At 48.3% G+C, this 16,219-nt stretch overlaps 24 non-coding genes across 24 annotated transcripts; 14 read left to right on the top strand and 10 right to left on the bottom strand.

Moving 5' to 3' along the window:
* Positions 1-768: 768 nt before the first annotated feature.
* On the bottom strand, positions 769-840 carry trnag-ucc (transfer RNA glycine (anticodon UCC)). The gene has a single exon. It is a non-coding gene; the product is annotated as a tRNA-Gly (tRNA).
* Positions 841-1,381: 541 nt separating this feature from the next.
* Positions 1,382-1,454, top strand: trnav-uac (transfer RNA valine (anticodon UAC)). The gene has a single exon. It is a non-coding gene; the product is annotated as a tRNA-Val (tRNA).
* Positions 1,455-2,024: 570 nt separating this feature from the next.
* On the top strand, positions 2,025-2,096 carry trnad-guc (transfer RNA aspartic acid (anticodon GUC)). The gene has a single exon. It is a non-coding gene; the product is annotated as a tRNA-Asp (tRNA).
* A 93-nt stretch (positions 2,097-2,189) lies between these two features.
* trnag-ucc (transfer RNA glycine (anticodon UCC)) lies at positions 2,190-2,261 on the bottom strand. The gene has a single exon. It is a non-coding gene; the product is annotated as a tRNA-Gly (tRNA).
* Positions 2,262-2,802: 541 nt separating this feature from the next.
* Positions 2,803-2,875, top strand: trnav-uac (transfer RNA valine (anticodon UAC)). The gene has a single exon. It is a non-coding gene; the product is annotated as a tRNA-Val (tRNA).
* A 570-nt stretch (positions 2,876-3,445) lies between these two features.
* On the top strand, positions 3,446-3,517 carry trnad-guc (transfer RNA aspartic acid (anticodon GUC)). The gene has a single exon. It is a non-coding gene; the product is annotated as a tRNA-Asp (tRNA).
* Positions 3,518-3,610: 93 nt separating this feature from the next.
* trnag-ucc (transfer RNA glycine (anticodon UCC)) lies at positions 3,611-3,682 on the bottom strand. Its single transcript has one exon. It is a non-coding gene; the product is annotated as a tRNA-Gly (tRNA).
* A 541-nt stretch (positions 3,683-4,223) lies between these two features.
* trnav-uac (transfer RNA valine (anticodon UAC)) lies at positions 4,224-4,296 on the top strand. Its single transcript has one exon. It is a non-coding gene; the product is annotated as a tRNA-Val (tRNA).
* A 735-nt stretch (positions 4,297-5,031) lies between these two features.
* On the bottom strand, positions 5,032-5,103 carry trnag-ucc (transfer RNA glycine (anticodon UCC)). Its single transcript has one exon. It is a non-coding gene; the product is annotated as a tRNA-Gly (tRNA).
* Positions 5,104-5,644: 541 nt separating this feature from the next.
* Positions 5,645-5,717, top strand: trnav-uac (transfer RNA valine (anticodon UAC)). Its single transcript has one exon. It is a non-coding gene; the product is annotated as a tRNA-Val (tRNA).
* Positions 5,718-6,453: 736 nt separating this feature from the next.
* trnag-ucc (transfer RNA glycine (anticodon UCC)) lies at positions 6,454-6,525 on the bottom strand. Its single transcript has one exon. It is a non-coding gene; the product is annotated as a tRNA-Gly (tRNA).
* A 541-nt stretch (positions 6,526-7,066) lies between these two features.
* Positions 7,067-7,139, top strand: trnav-uac (transfer RNA valine (anticodon UAC)). The gene has a single exon. It is a non-coding gene; the product is annotated as a tRNA-Val (tRNA).
* Positions 7,140-8,487: 1,348 nt separating this feature from the next.
* Positions 8,488-8,560, top strand: trnav-uac (transfer RNA valine (anticodon UAC)). Its single transcript has one exon. It is a non-coding gene; the product is annotated as a tRNA-Val (tRNA).
* Positions 8,561-9,130: 570 nt separating this feature from the next.
* trnad-guc (transfer RNA aspartic acid (anticodon GUC)) lies at positions 9,131-9,202 on the top strand. Its single transcript has one exon. It is a non-coding gene; the product is annotated as a tRNA-Asp (tRNA).
* A 93-nt stretch (positions 9,203-9,295) lies between these two features.
* On the bottom strand, positions 9,296-9,367 carry trnag-ucc (transfer RNA glycine (anticodon UCC)). Its single transcript has one exon. It is a non-coding gene; the product is annotated as a tRNA-Gly (tRNA).
* Positions 9,368-9,908: 541 nt separating this feature from the next.
* trnav-uac (transfer RNA valine (anticodon UAC)) lies at positions 9,909-9,981 on the top strand. The gene has a single exon. It is a non-coding gene; the product is annotated as a tRNA-Val (tRNA).
* Positions 9,982-10,716: 735 nt separating this feature from the next.
* On the bottom strand, positions 10,717-10,788 carry trnag-ucc (transfer RNA glycine (anticodon UCC)). The gene has a single exon. It is a non-coding gene; the product is annotated as a tRNA-Gly (tRNA).
* Positions 10,789-11,329: 541 nt separating this feature from the next.
* trnav-uac (transfer RNA valine (anticodon UAC)) lies at positions 11,330-11,402 on the top strand. Its single transcript has one exon. It is a non-coding gene; the product is annotated as a tRNA-Val (tRNA).
* Positions 11,403-12,137: 735 nt separating this feature from the next.
* trnag-ucc (transfer RNA glycine (anticodon UCC)) lies at positions 12,138-12,209 on the bottom strand. Its single transcript has one exon. It is a non-coding gene; the product is annotated as a tRNA-Gly (tRNA).
* Positions 12,210-12,750: 541 nt separating this feature from the next.
* On the top strand, positions 12,751-12,823 carry trnav-uac (transfer RNA valine (anticodon UAC)). Its single transcript has one exon. It is a non-coding gene; the product is annotated as a tRNA-Val (tRNA).
* Positions 12,824-13,558: 735 nt separating this feature from the next.
* On the bottom strand, positions 13,559-13,630 carry trnag-ucc (transfer RNA glycine (anticodon UCC)). The gene has a single exon. It is a non-coding gene; the product is annotated as a tRNA-Gly (tRNA).
* Positions 13,631-14,171: 541 nt separating this feature from the next.
* Positions 14,172-14,244, top strand: trnav-uac (transfer RNA valine (anticodon UAC)). Its single transcript has one exon. It is a non-coding gene; the product is annotated as a tRNA-Val (tRNA).
* A 735-nt stretch (positions 14,245-14,979) lies between these two features.
* On the bottom strand, positions 14,980-15,051 carry trnag-ucc (transfer RNA glycine (anticodon UCC)). Its single transcript has one exon. It is a non-coding gene; the product is annotated as a tRNA-Gly (tRNA).
* Positions 15,052-15,592: 541 nt separating this feature from the next.
* Positions 15,593-15,665, top strand: trnav-uac (transfer RNA valine (anticodon UAC)). The gene has a single exon. It is a non-coding gene; the product is annotated as a tRNA-Val (tRNA).
* Positions 15,666-16,219: the final 554 nt, after the last annotated feature.

The following is a 16,219-nucleotide window of genomic DNA, read 5'->3' as shown; positions in this document are numbered from 1 at the left end:
AAAAGGTCCCTGGTTTGAAACCAGGCAGAAACAGTGACTTTTGGGTTGGATTTTGATAGTTCTAGTTTTCGTTTTGGCCTCTCTGGCGGACACACTGTTAAAAGGAACACTGGAGAATGCAGGCATCGATCCTGCTACCACTTACACGCTGAGCCAGCGCTCCACCATTTGAGCTAATTACCCCTGGGGAAGAATTTGATGTTTGCCTGTCATGGCAAGAACATAACAATTTACAAGGTCAAAGAGCGCTGGCAGTCCACGCCTACACTCTCTGGACTTTCATTCTAGCGTTCCGAGTTCAAATCCCGATGGATCCTGTCTTTCCGAAAAGACAAAAAAGGGGCGTGGCCTTTGTACTCCATGTCATGCTTCAGAAAAGAAAAGCCACTGTGCAGTAGTGACTCAAGGGCATGGTGTTTGCTGACAATATTTGAGATGTTGAGATGCCTGACCAAGTCCTTCAACTGAGAAAGAGTTTCCTTTCACAAGGAGTCAGACTTCTGAAAGAATGAGCATGACAGACTGATGCAGAAAGATGCAGATCTGCAACCTCAGCCCAGATCCGTACTGTCATCTGTTGCTGAAGAACCTCACCCAGGGGCTTCCTAGTTAGTATAGTGGTTAGTATCTCCGCCTGTCACGCGGAAGACCGGGGTTCGATTCCCCGACGGGGAGATTGTGATTTTTTTCGGTTATAACGACAGACGTGACAGAGGCAGCCAAAGCTTGAAAAGCAAAATGTTGCCAAGTACAATGCGCCAAAAGCCATGCATTGGCCAGGAATCGAACCCGGGTCAACTGCTTGGAAGGCAGCTATGCTCACCACTATACCACCAATGCTACACACTTAACCACAGAAAGTGCAATACACAGTAACCTGGCCAAGTCCTTCAAACAGATGAAGAGATTCCTTTCAAAAGGAGTCAAACTGCTGAAAGGAACAGTTTCACAGGCTGATGCACACAACTGCAGAGCTGCTACCTCAGCCCTGATCCGCATTGTTGTCTGATGCAAAATAGGACCCAGCTATGCCTTCGTAAGCAGTGAAGTGGACAGTATCGATGCCTTTCACGCGGAAGACCGGGATTGGATTCCCCGATGGAGAGGTTGTCTTTTATTCTGTTCTTTCGACAGAAGTGTAAAAATGTACGAAACAAATCTTTGCCAAGTGTGACGACCCAAAGGTCCTGCGTTTGCCTGGAAACCGACCCGGGGCAACAGCTTGGAGGCAGCTATGCTATCACCTGTGTCACCAACGCTGCAAAAGCCGCCGATGTTGACTCTGTTTCAAGGACCGAGGTACAAAGTTTCAGGTGGGACGTTGGTCCCGAAACCTGTCGTTGTCATTGTAGGACACAAGCACACAACTGCCCAGGGCCTGGTTTCTGTAGTGTAGTGCTTATCACATTCGCTTTACACGCGAAAGGTCCCTGGTTCGAAACCAGGCAGAAACAGTGACTTTTGGGTTGGATTTTGATAGTTCTAGTTTTCGTTTTGGCCTCTCTGGCGGACTCACTGTTAAAAGGAACACTGGAGAATGCAGGCATCGATCCTGCTACCACTTACACGCTGAGCCAGCGCTCCACCATTTGAGCTAATTACCCCTGGGGAAGAATTTGATGTTTGCCTGTCATGGCAAGAACATAACAATTTACAAGGTCAAAGAGCGCTGGCAGTCCACGCCTACACTCTCTGGACTTTCATTCTAGCGTTCCGAGTTCAAATCCCGATGGATCCTGTCTTTCCGAAAAGACAAAAAAGGGGCGTGGCCTTTGTACTCCATGTCATGCTTCAGAAAAGAAAAGCCACTGTGCAGTAGTGACTCAAGGGCATGGTGTTTGCTGACAATATTTGAGTTGTTGAGATGCCTGACCAAGTCCTTCAACTGAGAAAGAGTTTCCTTTCACAAGGAGTCAGACTTCTGAAAGAATGAGCATGACAGACTGATGCAGAAAGATGCAGATCTGCAACCTCAGCCCAGATCCGTACTGTCATCTGTTGCTGAAGAACCTCACCCAGTGGCTTCCTCGTTAGTATAGTGGTTAGTATCTCCGCCTGTCACGCGGAAGACCGGGGTTCGATTCCCCGACGGGGAGATTGTGATTTTTTTCGGTTCTAACGACAGACGTGACAGAGGCGGCCAAAGCTTGAAAAGCAAAATGTTGCCAAGTACAATGCGCCAAAAGCCATGCATTGGCCGGGAATCGAACCCGGGTCAACTGCTTGGAAGGCAGCTATGCTCACCACTATACCACCAATGCTACACACTTAACCACAGAAAGTGCAATACACAGTAACCTGGCCAAGTCCTTCAAACAGATGAAGAGATTCCTTTCAAAAGGAGTCAAACTGCTGAAAGGAACAGTTTCACAGGCTGATGCACACAACTGCAGAGCTGCTACCTCAGCCCTGATCCGCATTGTTGTCTGATGCAAAATAGGACCCAGCTATGCCTTCGTAAGCAGTGAAGTGGACAGTATCTATGCCTTTCACGCGGAAGACCGGGATTGGATTCCCCGATGGAGAGGTTGTCTTTTATTCTGTTCTTTCGACAGAAGTGTAAAAATGTACGAAACAAATCTTTGCCAAGTGTGACGAACCAAAGGTCCTGCGTTTGCCTGGAAACCGACCCGGGGCAACAGCTTGGAGGCAGCTATGCTATCACCTGTGTCACCAACGCTGCAAAAGCCACCGATGTTGACTCTGTTTCAAGGACCGAGGTACAAAGTTTCAGGTGGGACGTTGGTCCCGAAACCTGTCGTTGTCATTGTAGGACACAAGCACACAACTGCCCAGGGCCTGGTTTCTGTAGTGTAGTGCTTATCACATTTGCTTTACACGCGAAAGGTCCCTGGTTCGAAACCAGGCAGAAACAGTGACTTTTGGGTTGGATTTTGATAGTTCTAGTTTTCGTTTTGGCCTCTCTGGCGGACTCACTGTTAAAAGGAACACTGGAGAATGCAGGCATCGATCCTGCTACCACTTACACGCTGAGCCAGCGCTCCACCATTTGAGCTAATTACCCCTGGGGAAGAATTTGATGTTTGCCTGTCATGGCAAGAACATAACAATTTACAAGGTCAAAGAGCGCTGGCAGTCCACGCCTACACTCTCTGGACTTTCATTCTAGCGTTCCGAGTTCAAATCCCGATGGATCCTGTCTTTCCGAAAAGACAAAAAAGGGGCGTGGCCTTTGTACTCCATGTCATGCTTCAGAAAAGAAAAGCCACTGTGCAGTAGTGACTCAAGGGCATGGTGTTTGCTGACAATATTTGAGATGTTGAGATGCCTGACCAAGTCCTTCAACTGAGAAAGAGTTTCCTTTCACAAGGAGTCAGACTTCTGAAAGAATGAGCATGACAGACTGATGCAGAAAGATGCAGATCTGCAACCTCAGCCCAGATCCGTACTGTCATCTGTTGCTGAAGAACCTCACCCAGGGGCTTCCTCGTTAGTATAGTGGTTAGTATCTCCGCCTGTCACGCGGAAGACCGGGGTTCGATTCCCCGACGGGGAGATTGTGATTTTTTTCGGTTCTAACGACAGACGTGACAGAGGCGGCCAAAGCTTGAAAAGCAAAATGTTGCCAAGTACAATGCGCCAAAAGCCATGCATTGGCCGGGAATCGAACCCGGGTCAACTGCTTGGAAGGCAGCTATGCTCACCACTATACCACCAATGCGACACACTTAACCACAGAAAGTGCAATACACAGTAACCTGGCCAAGTCCTTCAAACAGATGAAGAGATTCCTTTCAAAAGGAGTCAAACTGCTGAAAGGAACAGTTTCACAGGCTGATGCACACAACTGCAGAGCTGCTACCTCAGCCCTGATCCGCATTGTTGTCTGATGCAAAATAGGACCCAGCTATGCCTTCGTAAGCAGTGAAGTGGACAGTATCTATGCCTTTCACGCGGAAGACCGGGATTGGATTCCCCGATGGAGAGGTTGTCTTTTATTCTGTTCTTTCGACAGAACTGTAAAAATGTACGAAACAAATCTTTGCCAAGTGTGACGAACCAAAGGTCCTGCGTTTGCCTGGAAACCGACCCGGGGCAACAGCTTGGAGGCAGCTATGCTATCACCTGTGTCACCAACGCTGCAAAAGCCACCGATGTTGACTCTGTTTCAAGGACCGAGGTACAAAGTTTCAGGTGGGACGTTGGTCCCGAAACCTGTCGTTGTCATTGTAGGACACAAGCACACAACTTCCCAGGGCCTGGTTTCTGTAGTGTAGTGGTTATCACATTCGCTTTACACGCGAAAGGTCCCTGGTTCGAAACCAGGCAGAAACAGTGACTTTTGGGTTGGATTTTGATAGTTCTAGTTTTCGTTTTGGCCTCTCTGGCAGACACACTGTTAAAAGGAACACTGGAGAATGCAGGCATCGATCCTGCTACCACTTACACGCTGAGCCAGCGCTCCACCATTTGAGCTAATTACCCCTGGGGAAGAATTTGATGTTTGCCTGTCATGGCAAGAACATAACAATTTACAAGGTCAAAGAGCGCTGGCAGTCCACGCCTACACTCTCTGGACTTTCATTCTAGCGTTCCGAGTTCAAATCCCGATGGATCCTGTCTTTCCGAAAAGACAAAAAAGGGGCGTGGCCTTTGTACTCCATGTCATGCTTCAGAAAAGAAAAGCCACTGTGCAGTAGTGACTCAAGGGCATGGTGTTTGCTGACAATATTTGAGATGTTGAGATGCCTGACCAAGTCCTTCAACTGAGAAAGAGTTTCCTTTCACAAGGAGTCAGACTTCTGAAAGAATGAGCATGACAGACTGATGCAGAAAGATGCAGATCTGCAACCTCAGCCCAGATCCGTACTGTCATCTGTTGCTGAAGAACCTCACCCAGGGGCTTCCTCGTTAGTATAGTGGTTAGTATCTCCGCCTGTCACGCGGAATACCGGGGTTCGATTCCCCGACGGGGAGATTGTGATTTTTTTCGGTTCTAACGACAGACGTGACAGAGGCGGCCAAAGCTTGAAAAGCAAAATGTTGCCAAGTACAATGCGCCAAAAGCCATGCATTGGCCGGGAATCGAACCCGGGTCAACTGCTTGGAAGGCAGCTATGCTCACCACTATACCACCAATGCTACACACTTAACCACAGAAAGTGCAATACACAGTAACCTGGCCAAGTCCTTCAAACAGATGAAGAGATTCCTTTCAAAAGGAGTCAAACTGCTGAAAGGAACAGTTTCACAGGCTGATGCACACAACTGCAGAGCTGCTACCTCAGCCCTGATCCGCATTGTTGTCTGATGCAAAATAGGACCCAGCTATGCCTTCGTAAGCAGTGAAGTGGACAGTATCTATGCCTTTCACGCGGAAGACCGGGATTGGATTCCCCGATGGAGAGGTTGTCTTTTATTCTGTTCTTTCGACAGAAGTGTAAAAATGTACGAAACAAATCTTTGCCAAGTGTGACGAACCAAAGGTCCTGCGTTTGCCTGGAAACCGACCCGGGGCAACAGCTTGGAGGCAGCTATGCTATCACCTGTGTCACCAACGCTGCAAAAGCCACCGATGTTGACTCTGTTTCAAGGACCAAGGTACAAAGTTTCAGGTGGGACGTTGGTCCCGAAACCTGTCGTTGTCATTGTAGGACACAAGCACACAACTGCCCAGGGCCTGGTTTCTGTAGTGTAGTGGTTATCACGTTCGCTTTACACGCGAAAGGTCCCTGGCTCGAAACCAGGCAGAAACAATGACTTTTGGGTTGGATTTTGATAGTTCTAGTTTTCGTTTTGGCCTCTCTGGCGGACTCACTGTTAAAAGGAACACTGGAGAATGCAGGCATCGATCCTGCTACCACTTACACGCTGAGCCAGCGCTCCACCATTTGAGCTAATTACCCCTGGGGAAGAATTTGATGTTTGCCTGTCATGGCAAGAACATAACAATTTACAAGGTCAAAGAGCGCTGGCAGTCCACGCCTACACTCTCTGGACTTTCATTCTAGCGTTCCGAGTTCAAATCCCGATGGATCCTGTCTTTCCGAAAAGACAAAAAAGGGGCGTGGCCTTTGTACTCCATGTCATGCTTCAGAAAAGAAAAGCCACTGTGCAGTAGTGACTCAAGGGCATGGTGTTTGCTGACAATATTTGAGATGTTGAGATGCCTGACCAAGTCCTTCAACTGAGAAAGAGTTTCCTTTCACAAGGAGTCATACTTCTGAAAGAATGAGCATGACAGACTGATGCAGAAAGATGCAGATCTGCAACCTCAGCCCAGATCCGTACTGTCATCTGTTGCTGAAGAACCTCACCCACGGGCTTCCTCGTTAGTATAGTGGTTAGTATCTCCGCCTGTCACGCGGAAGACCGGGGGTTCGATTCCCCGACGGGGAGATTGTGATTTTTTTCGGTTCTAACGACAGACGTGACAGAGGCGGCCAAAGCTTGAAAAGCAAAATGTTGCCAAGTACAATGCGCCAAAAGCCATGCATTGTCCGGGAATCGAACCCGGGTCAACTGCTTGGAAGGCAGCTATGCTCACCACTATACCACCAATGCTACACACTTAACCACAGAAAGTGCAATACACAGTAACCTGGCCAAGTCCTTAAAACAGATGAAGAGATTCCTTTCAAAAGGAGTCAAACTGCTGAAAGGAACAGTTTCACAGGCTGATGCACACAACTGCAGAGCTGCTACCTCAGCCCTGATCCGCATTGTTGTCTGATGCAAAATAGGACCCAGCTATGCCTTCGTAAGCAGTGAAGTGGACAGTATCTATGCCTTTCACGCGGAAGACCGGGATTGGATTCCCCGATGGAGAGGTTGTCTTTTATTCTGTTCTTTCGACAGAAGTGTAAAAATGTACGAAACAAATCTTTGCCAAGTGTGACGAACCAAAGGTCCTGCGTTTGCCTGGAAACCGACCCGGGGCAACAGCTTGGAGGCAGCTATGCTATCACCTGTGTCACCAACGCTGCAAAAGCCACCGATGTTGACTCTGTTTCAAGGACCGAGGTACAAAGTTTCAGGTGGGACGTTGGTCCCGAAACCTGTCGTTGTCATTGTAGGACACAAGCACACAACTTCCCAGGGCCTGGTTTCTGTAGTGTAGTGGTTATCACATTCGCTTTACACGCGAAAGGTCCCTGGTTCGAAACCAGGCAGAAACAGTGACTTTTGGGTTGGATTTTGATAGTTCTAGTTTTCGTTTTGGCCTCTCTGGCGGACACACTGTTAAAAGGAACACTGGAGAAGGCAGGCATCGATCCTGCTACCACTTACACGCTGAGCCAGCGCTCCACCATTTGAGCTAATTACCCCTGGGGAAGAATTTGATGTTTGCCTGTCATGGCAAGAACATAACAATTTACAAGGTCAAAGAGCGCTGGCAGTCCACGCCTACACTCTCTGGACTTTCATTCTAGCGTTCCGAGTTCAAATCCCGATGGATCCTGTCTTTCCGAAAAGACAAAAAAGGGGCGTGGCCTTTGTACTCCATGTCATGCTTCAGAAAAGAAAAGCCACTGTGCAGTAGTGACTCAAGGGCATGGTGTTTGCTGACAATATTTGAGATGTTGAGATGCCTGACCAAGTCCTTCAACTGAGAAAGAGTTTCCTTTCACAAGGAGTCAGACTTCTGAAAGAATGAGCATGACAGACTGATGCAGAAAGATGCAGATCTGCAACCTCAGCCCAGATCCGTACTGTCATCTGTTGCTGAAGAACCTCACCCAGGGGCTTCCTAGTTAGTATAGTGGTTAGTATCTCCGCCTGTCACGCGGAAGACCGGGGTTCGATTCCCCGACGGGGAGATTGTGATTTTTTTCGGTTCTAACGACAGACGTGACAGAGGCGGCCAAAGCTTGAAAAGCAAAATGTTGCCAAGTACAATGCGCCAAAAGCCATGCATTGGCCAGGAATCGAACCCTGGTCAACTGCTTGGAAGGCAGCTATGCTCACCACTATACCACCAATGCTACACACTTAACCACAGAAAGTGCAATACACAGTAACCTGGCCAAGTCCTTCAAACAGATGAAGAGATTCCTTTCAAAAGGAGTCAAACTGCTGAAAGGAACAGTTTCACAGGCTGATGCACACAACTGCAGAGCTGCTACCTCAGCCCTGATCCGCATTGTTGTCTGATGCAAAATAGGACCCAGCTATGCCTTCGTAAGCAGTGAAGTGGACAGTATCTATGCCTTTCACGCGGAAGACCGGGATTGGATTCCCCGATGGAGAGGTTGTCTTTTATTCTGTTCTTTCGACAGAAGTGTAAAAATGTACGAAACAAATCTTTGCCAAGTGTGACGACCCAAAGGTCCTGCGTTTGCCTGGAAACCGACCCGGGGCAACAGCTTGGAGGCAGCTATGCTATCACCTGTGTCACCAACGCTGCAAAAGCCACCGATGTTGACTCTGTTTCAAGGACCGAGGTACAAAGTTTCAGGTGGGACGTTGGTCCCGAAACCTGTCGTTGTCATTGTAGGACACAAGCACACAACTGCCCAGGGCCTGGTTTCTGTAGTGTAGTGGTTATCACATTCACTTTACACGCGAAAGGTCCCTGGTTCGAAACCAGGCAGAAACAGTGACTTTTGGGTTGGATTTTGATAGTTCTAGTTTTCGTTTTGGCCTCTCTGGCGGACTCACTGTTAAAAGGAACACTGGAGAATGCAGGCATCGATCCTGCTACCACTTACACGCTGAGCCAGCGCTCCACCATTTGAGCTAATTACCCCTGGGGAAGAATTTGATGTTTGCCTGTCATGGCAAGAACATAACAATTTACAAGGTCAAAGAGCGCTGGCAGTCCACGCCTACACTCTCTGGACTTTCATTCTAGCGTTCCGAGTTCAAATCCCGATGGATCCTGTCTTTCCGAAAAGACAAAAAAGGGGCGTGGCCTTTGTACTCCATGTCATGCTTCAGAAAAGAAAAGCCACTGTGCAGTAGTGACTCAAGGGCATGGTGTTTGCTGACAATATTTGAGATGTTGAGATGCCTGACCAAGTCCTTCAACTGAGAAAGAGTTTCCTTTCACAAGGAGTCAGACTTCTGAAAGAATGAGCATGACAGACTGATGCAGAAAGATGCAGATCTGCAACCTCAGCCCAGATCCGTACTGTCATCTGTTGCTGAAGAACCTCACCCAGGGGCTTCCTCGTTAGTATAGTGGTTAGTATCTCCGCCTGTCACGCGGAAGACCGGGGTTCGATTCCCCGACGGGGAGATTGTGATTTTTTTCGGTTCTAACGACAGACGTGACAGAGGCGGCCAAAGCTTGAAAAGCAAAATGTTGCCAAGTACAATGCGCCAAAAGCCATGCATTGTCCGGGAATCGAACCCGGGTCAACTGCTTGGAAGGCAGCTATGCTCACCACTATACCACCAATGCTACACACTTAACCACAGAAAGTGCAATACACAGTAACCTGGCCAAGTCCTTAAAACAGATGAAGAGATTCCTTTCAAAAGGAGTCAAACTGCTGAAAGGAACAGTTTCACAGGCTGATGCACACAACTGCAGAGCTGCTACCTCAGCCCTGATCCGCATTGTTGTCTGATGCAAAATAGGACCCAGCTATGCCTTCGTAAGCAGTGAAGTGGACAGTATCTATGCCTTTCACGCGGAAGACCGGGATTGGATTCCCCGATGGAGAGGTTGTCTTTTATTCTGTTCTTTCGACAGAAGTGTAAAAATGTACGAAACAAATCTTTGCCAAGTGTGACGAACCAAAGGTCCTGCGTTTGCCTGGAAACCGACCCGGGGCAACAGCTTGGAGGCAGCTATGCTATCACCTGTGTCACCAACGCTGCAAAAGCCACCGATGTTGACTCTGTTTCAAGGACCGAGGTACAAAGTTTCAGGTGGGACGTTGGTCCCGAAACCTGTCGTTGTCATTGTAGGACACAAGCACACAACTTCCCAGGGCCTGGTTTCTGTAGTGTAGTGGTTATCACATTCGCTTTACATGCGAAAGGTCCCTGGTTCGAAACCAGGCAGAAACAGTGACTTTTGGGTTGGATTTTGATAGTTCTAGTTTTCGTTTTGGCCTCTCTGGCGGACACACTGTTAAAAGGAACACTGGAGAATGCAGGCATCGATCCTGCTACCACTTACACGCTGAGCCAGCGCTCCACCATTTGAGCTAATTACCCCTGGGGAAGAATTTGATGTTTGCCTGTCATGGCAAGAACATAACAATTTACAAGGTCAAAGAGCGCTGGCAGTCCACGCCTACACTCTCTGGACTTTCATTCTAGCGTTCCGAGTTCAAATCCCGATGGATCCTGTCTTTCCGAAAAGACAAAAAAGGGGCGTGGCCTTTGTACTCCATGTCATGCTTCAGAAAAGAAAAGCCACTGTGCAGTAGTGACTCAAGGGCATGGTGTTTGCTGACAATATTTGAGATGTTGAGATGCCTGACCAAGTCCTTCAACTGAGAAAGAGTTTCCTTTCACAAGGAGTCAGACTTCTGAAAGAATGAGCATGACAGACTGATGCAGAAAGATGCAGATCTGCAACCTCAGCCCAGATCCGTACTGTCATCTGTTGCTGAAGAACCTCACCCAGGGGCTTCCTAGTTAGTATAGTGGTTAGTATCTCCGCCTGTCACGCGGAAGACCGGGGTTCGATTCCCCGACGGGGAGATTGTGATTTTTTTCGGTTCTAACGACAGACGTGACAGAGGCGGCCAAAGCTTGAAAAGCAAAATGTTGCCAAGTACAATGCGCCAAAAGCCATGCATTGGCCAGGAATCGAACCCGGGTCAACTGCTTGGAAGGCAGCTATGCTCACCACTATACCACCAATGCTACACACTTAACCACAGAAAGTGCAATACACAGTAACCTGGCCAAGTCCTTCAAACAGATGAAGAGATTCCTTTCAAAAGGAGTCAAACTGCTGAAAGGAACAGTTTCACAGGCTGATGCACACAACTGCAGAGCTGCTACCTCAGCCCTGATCCGCATTGTTGTCTGATGCAAAATAGGACCCAGCTATGCCTTCGTAAGCAGTGAAGTGGACAGTATCTATGCCTTTCACGCGGAAGACCGGGATTGGATTCCCCGATGGAGAGGTTGTCTTTTATTCTGTTCTTTCGACAGAAGTGTAAAAATGTACGAAACAAATCTTTGCCAAGTGTGACGACCCAAAGGTCCTGCGTTTGCCTGGAAACCGACCCGGGGCAACAGCTTGGAGGCAGCTATGCTATCACCTGTGTCACCAACGCTGCAAAAGCCACCGATGTTGACTCTGTTTCAAGGACCGAGGTACAAAGTTTCAGGTGGGACGTTGGTCCCGAAACCTGTCGTTGTCATTGTAGGACACAAGCACACAACTGCCCAGGGCCTGGTTTCTGTAGTGTAGTGGTTATCACATTCACTTTACACGCGAAAGGTCCCTGGTTCGAAACCAGGCAGAAACAGTGACTTTTGGGTTGGATTTTGATAGTTCTAGTTTTCGTTTTGGCCTCTCTGGCGGACTCACTGTTAAAAGGAACACTGGAGAATGCAGGCATCGATCCTGCTACCACTTACACGCTGAGCCAGCGCTCCACCATTTGAGCTAATTACCCCTGGGGAAGAATTTGATGTTTGCCTGTCATGGCAAGAACATAACAATTTACAAGGTCAAAGAGCGCTGGCAGTCCACGCCTACACTCTCTGGACTTTCATTCTAGCGTTCCGAGTTCAAATCCCGATGGATCCTGTCTTTCCGAAAAGACAAAAAAGGGGCGTGGCCTTTGTACTCCATGTCATGCTTCAGAAAAGAAAAGCCACTGTGCAGTAGTGACTCAAGGGCATGGTGTTTGCTGACAATATTTGAGATGTTGAGATGCCTGACCAAGTCCTTCAACTGAGAAAGAGTTTCCTTTCACAAGGAGTCAGACTTCTGAAAGAATGAGCATGACAGACTGATGCAGAAAGATGCAGATCTGCAACCTCAGCCCAGATCCGTACTGTCATCTGTTGCTGAAGAACCTCACCCAGGGGCTTCCTCGTTAGTATAGTGGTTAGTATCTCCGCCTGTCACGCGGAAGACCGGGGTTCGATTCCCAGACGGGGAGATTGTGATTTTTTTCGGTTCTAACGACAGACGTGACAGAGGCGGCCAAAGCTTGAAAAGCAAAATGTTGCCAAGTACAATGCGCCAAAAGCCATGCATTGGCCGGGAATCGAACCCGGGTCAACTGCTTGGAAGGCAGCTATGCTCACCACTATACCACCAATGCTACACACTTAACCACAGAAAGTGCAATACACAGTAACCTGGCCAAGTCCTTCAAACAGATGAAGAGATTCCTTTCAAAAGGAGTCAAACTGCTGAAAGGAACAGTTTCACAGGCTGATGCACACAACTGCAGAGCTGCTACCTCAGCCCTGATCCGCATTGTTGTCTGATGCAAAATAGGACCCAGCTATGCCTTCGTAAGCAGTGAAGTGGACAGTATCTATGCCTTTCACGCGGAAGACCGGGATTGGATTCCCCGATGGAGAGGTTGTCTTTTATTCTGTTCTTTCGACAGAAGTGTAAAAATGTACGAAACAAATCTTTGCCAAGTGTGACGAACCAAAGGTCCTGCGTTTGCCTGGAAACCGACCCGGGGCAACAGCTTGGAGGCAGCTATGCTATCACCTGTGTCACCAACGCTGCAAAAGCCACCGATGTTGACTCTGTTTCAAGGACCGAGGTACAAAGTTTCAGGTGGGACGTTGGTCCCGAAACCTGTCGTTGTCATTGTAGGACACAAGCACACAACTTCCCAGGGCCTGGTTTCTGTAGTGTAGTGGTTATCACATTCGCTTTACACGCGAAAGGTCCCTGGTTCGAAACCAGGCAGAAACAGTGACTTTTGGGTTGGATTTTGATAGTTCTAGTTTTCGTTTTGGCCTCTCTGGCGGACACACTGTTAAAAGGAACACTGGAGAATGCAGGCATCGATCCTGCTACCACTTACACGCTGAGCCAGCGCTCCACCATTTGAGCTAATTACCCCTGGGGAAGAATTTGATGTTTGCCTGTCATGGCAAGAACATAACAATTTACAAGGTCAAAGAGCGCTGGCAGTCCACGCCTACACTCTCTGGACTTTCATTCTAGCGTTCCGAGTTCAAATCCCGATGGATCCTGTCTTTCCGAAAAGACAAAAAAGGGGCGTGGCCTTTGTACTCCATGTCATGCTTCAGAAAAGAAAAGCCACTGTGCAGTAGTGACTCAAGGGCATGGTGTTTGCTGACAATATTTGAGATGTTGAGATGCCTGACCAAGTCCTTCAACTGAGAAAGAGTTTCCTTTCACAAGGAGTCAGACTTCTGAAAGAATGAGCATGACAGACTGATGCAGAAAGATGCAGATCTGCAACCTCAGCCCAGATCCGTACTGTCATCTGTTGCTGAAGAACCTCACCCAGGGGCTTCCTAGTTAGTATAGTGGTTAGTATCTCCGCCTGTCACGCGGAAGACCGGGGTTCGATTCCCCGACGGGGAGATTGTGATTTTTTTCGGTTCTAACGACAGACGTGACAGAGGCGGCCAAAGCTTGAAAAGCAAAATGTTGCCAAGTACAATGCGCCAAAAGCCATGCATTGGCCGGGAATCGAACCCGGGTCAACTGCTTGGAAGGCAGCTATGCTCACCACTATACCACCAATGCTACACACTTAACCACAGAAAGTGCAATACACAGTAACCTGGCCAAGTCCTTCAAACAGATGAAGAGATTCCTTTCAAAAGGAGTCAAACTGCTGAAAGGAACAGTTTCACAGGCTGATGCACACAACTGCAGAGCTGCTACCTCAGCCCTGATCCGCATTGTTGTCTGATGCAAAATAGGACCCAGCTATGCCTTCGTAAGCAGTGAAGTGGACAGTATCTATGCCTTTCACGCGGAAGACCGGGATTGGATTCCCCGATGGAGAGGTTGTCTTTTATTCTGTTCTTTCGACAGAAGTGTAAAAATGTACGAAACAAATCTTTGCCAAGTGTGACGACCCAAAGGTCCTGCGTTTGCCTGGAAACCGACCCGGGGCAACAGCTTGGAGGCAGCTATGCTATCACCTGTGTCACCAACGCTGCAAAAGCCACCGATGTTGACTCTGTTTCAAGGACCGAGGTACAAAGTTTCAGGTGGGACGTTGGTCCCGAAACCTGTCGTTGTCATTGTAGGACACAAGCACACAACTGCCCAGGGCCTGGTTTCTGTAGTGTAGTGGTTATCACATTCACTTTACACGCGAAAGGTCCCTGGTTCGAAACCAGGCAGAAACAGTGACTTTTGGGTTGGATTTTGATAGTTCTAGTTTTCGTTTTGGCCTCTCTGGCGGACTCACTGTTAAAAGGAACACTGGAGAATGCAGGCATCGATCCTGCTACCACTTACACGCTGAGCCAGCGCTCCACCATTTGAGCTAATTACCCCTGGGGAAGAATTTGATGTTTGCCTGTCATGGCAAGAACATAACAATTTACAAGGTCAAAGAGCGCTGGCAGTCCACGCCTACACTCTCTGGACTTTCATTCTAGCGTTCCGAGTTCAAATCCCGATGGATCCTGTCTTTCCGAAAAGACAAAAAAGGGGCGTGGCCTTTGTACTCCATGTCATGCTTCAGAAAAGAAAAGCCACTGTGCAGTAGTGACTCAAGGGCATGGTGTTTGCTGACAATATTTGAGATGTTGAGATGCCTGACCAAGTCCTTCAACTGAGAAAGAGTTTCCTTTCACAAGGAGTCAGACTTCTGAAAGAATGAGCATGACAGACTGATGCAGAAAGATGCAGATCTGCAACCTCAGCCCAGATCCGTACTGTCATCTGTTGCTGAAGAACCTCACCCAGGGGCTTCCTCGTTAGTATAGTGGTTAGTATCTCCGCCTGTCACGCGGAAGACAGGGGTTCGATTCCCAGACGGGGAGATTGTGATTTTTTTCGGTTCTAACGACAGACGTGACAGAGGCGGCCAAAGCTTGAAAAGCAAAATGTTGCCAAGTACAATGCGCCAAAAGCCATGCATTGGCCGGGAATCGAACCCGGGTCAACTGCTTGGAAGGCAGCTATGCTCACCACTATACCACCAATGCTACACACTTAACCACAGAAAGTGCAATACACAGTAACCTGGCCAAGTCCTTCAAACAGATGAAGAGATTCCTTTCAAAAGGAGTCAAACTGCTGAAAGGAACAGTTTCACAGGCTGATGCACACAACTGCAGAGCTGCTACCTCAGCCCTGATCCGCATTGTTGTCTGATGCAAAATAGGACCCAGCTATGCCTTCGTAAGCAGTGAAGTGGACAGTATCTATGCCTTTCACGCGGAAGACCGGGATTGGATTCCCCGATGGAGAGGTTGTCTTTTATTCTGTTCTTTCGACAGAAGTGTAAAAATGTACGAAACAAATCTTTGCCAAGTGTGACGAACCAAAGGTCCTGCGTTTGCCTGGAAACCGACCCGGGGCAACAGCTTGGAGGCAGCTATGCTATCACCTGTGTCACCAACGCTGCAAAAGCCACCGATGTTGACTCTGTTTCAAGGACCGAGGTACAAAGTTTCAGGTGGGACGTTGGTCCCGAAACCTGTCGTTGTCATTGTAGGACACAAGCACACAACTTCCCAGGGCCTGGTTTCTGTAGTGTAGTGGTTATCACATTCGCTTTACACGCGAAAGGTCCCTGGTTCGAAACCAGGCAGAAACAGTGACTTTTGGGTTGGATTTTGATAGTTCTAGTTTTCGTTTTGGCCTCTCTGGCGGACACACTGTTAAAAGGAACACTGGAGAATGCAGGCATCGATCCTGCTACCACTTACACGCTGAGCCAGCGCTCCACCATTTGAGCTAATTACCCCTGGGGAAGAATTTGATGTTTGCCTGTCATGGCAAGAACATAACAATTTACAAGGTCAAAGAGCGCTGGCAGTCCACGCCTACACTCTCTGGACTTTCATTCTAGCGTTCCGAGTTCAAATCCCGATGGATCCTGTCTTTCCGAAAAGACAAAAAAGGGGCGTGGCCTTTGTACTCCATGTCATGCTTCAGAAAAGAAAAGCCACTGTGCAGTAGTGACTCAAGGGCATGGTGTTTGCTGACAATATTTGAGATGTTGAGATGCCTGACCAAGTCCTTCAACTGAGAAAGAGTTTCCTTTCACAAGGAGTCAGACTTCTGAAAGAATGAGCATGACAGACTGATGCAGAAAGATGCAGATCTGCAACCTCAGCCCAGATCCGTACTGTCATCTGTTGCTGAAGA

This window comes from Salminus brasiliensis, chromosome 2 (genome assembly GCF_030463535.1).
Source record: "Salminus brasiliensis chromosome 2, fSalBra1.hap2, whole genome shotgun sequence".
NCBI classification, from domain to species: Eukaryota; Metazoa; Chordata; class Actinopteri; order Characiformes; family Bryconidae; genus Salminus; species Salminus brasiliensis.
This window is presented reverse-complemented; position numbering and strand designations above follow the sequence as displayed.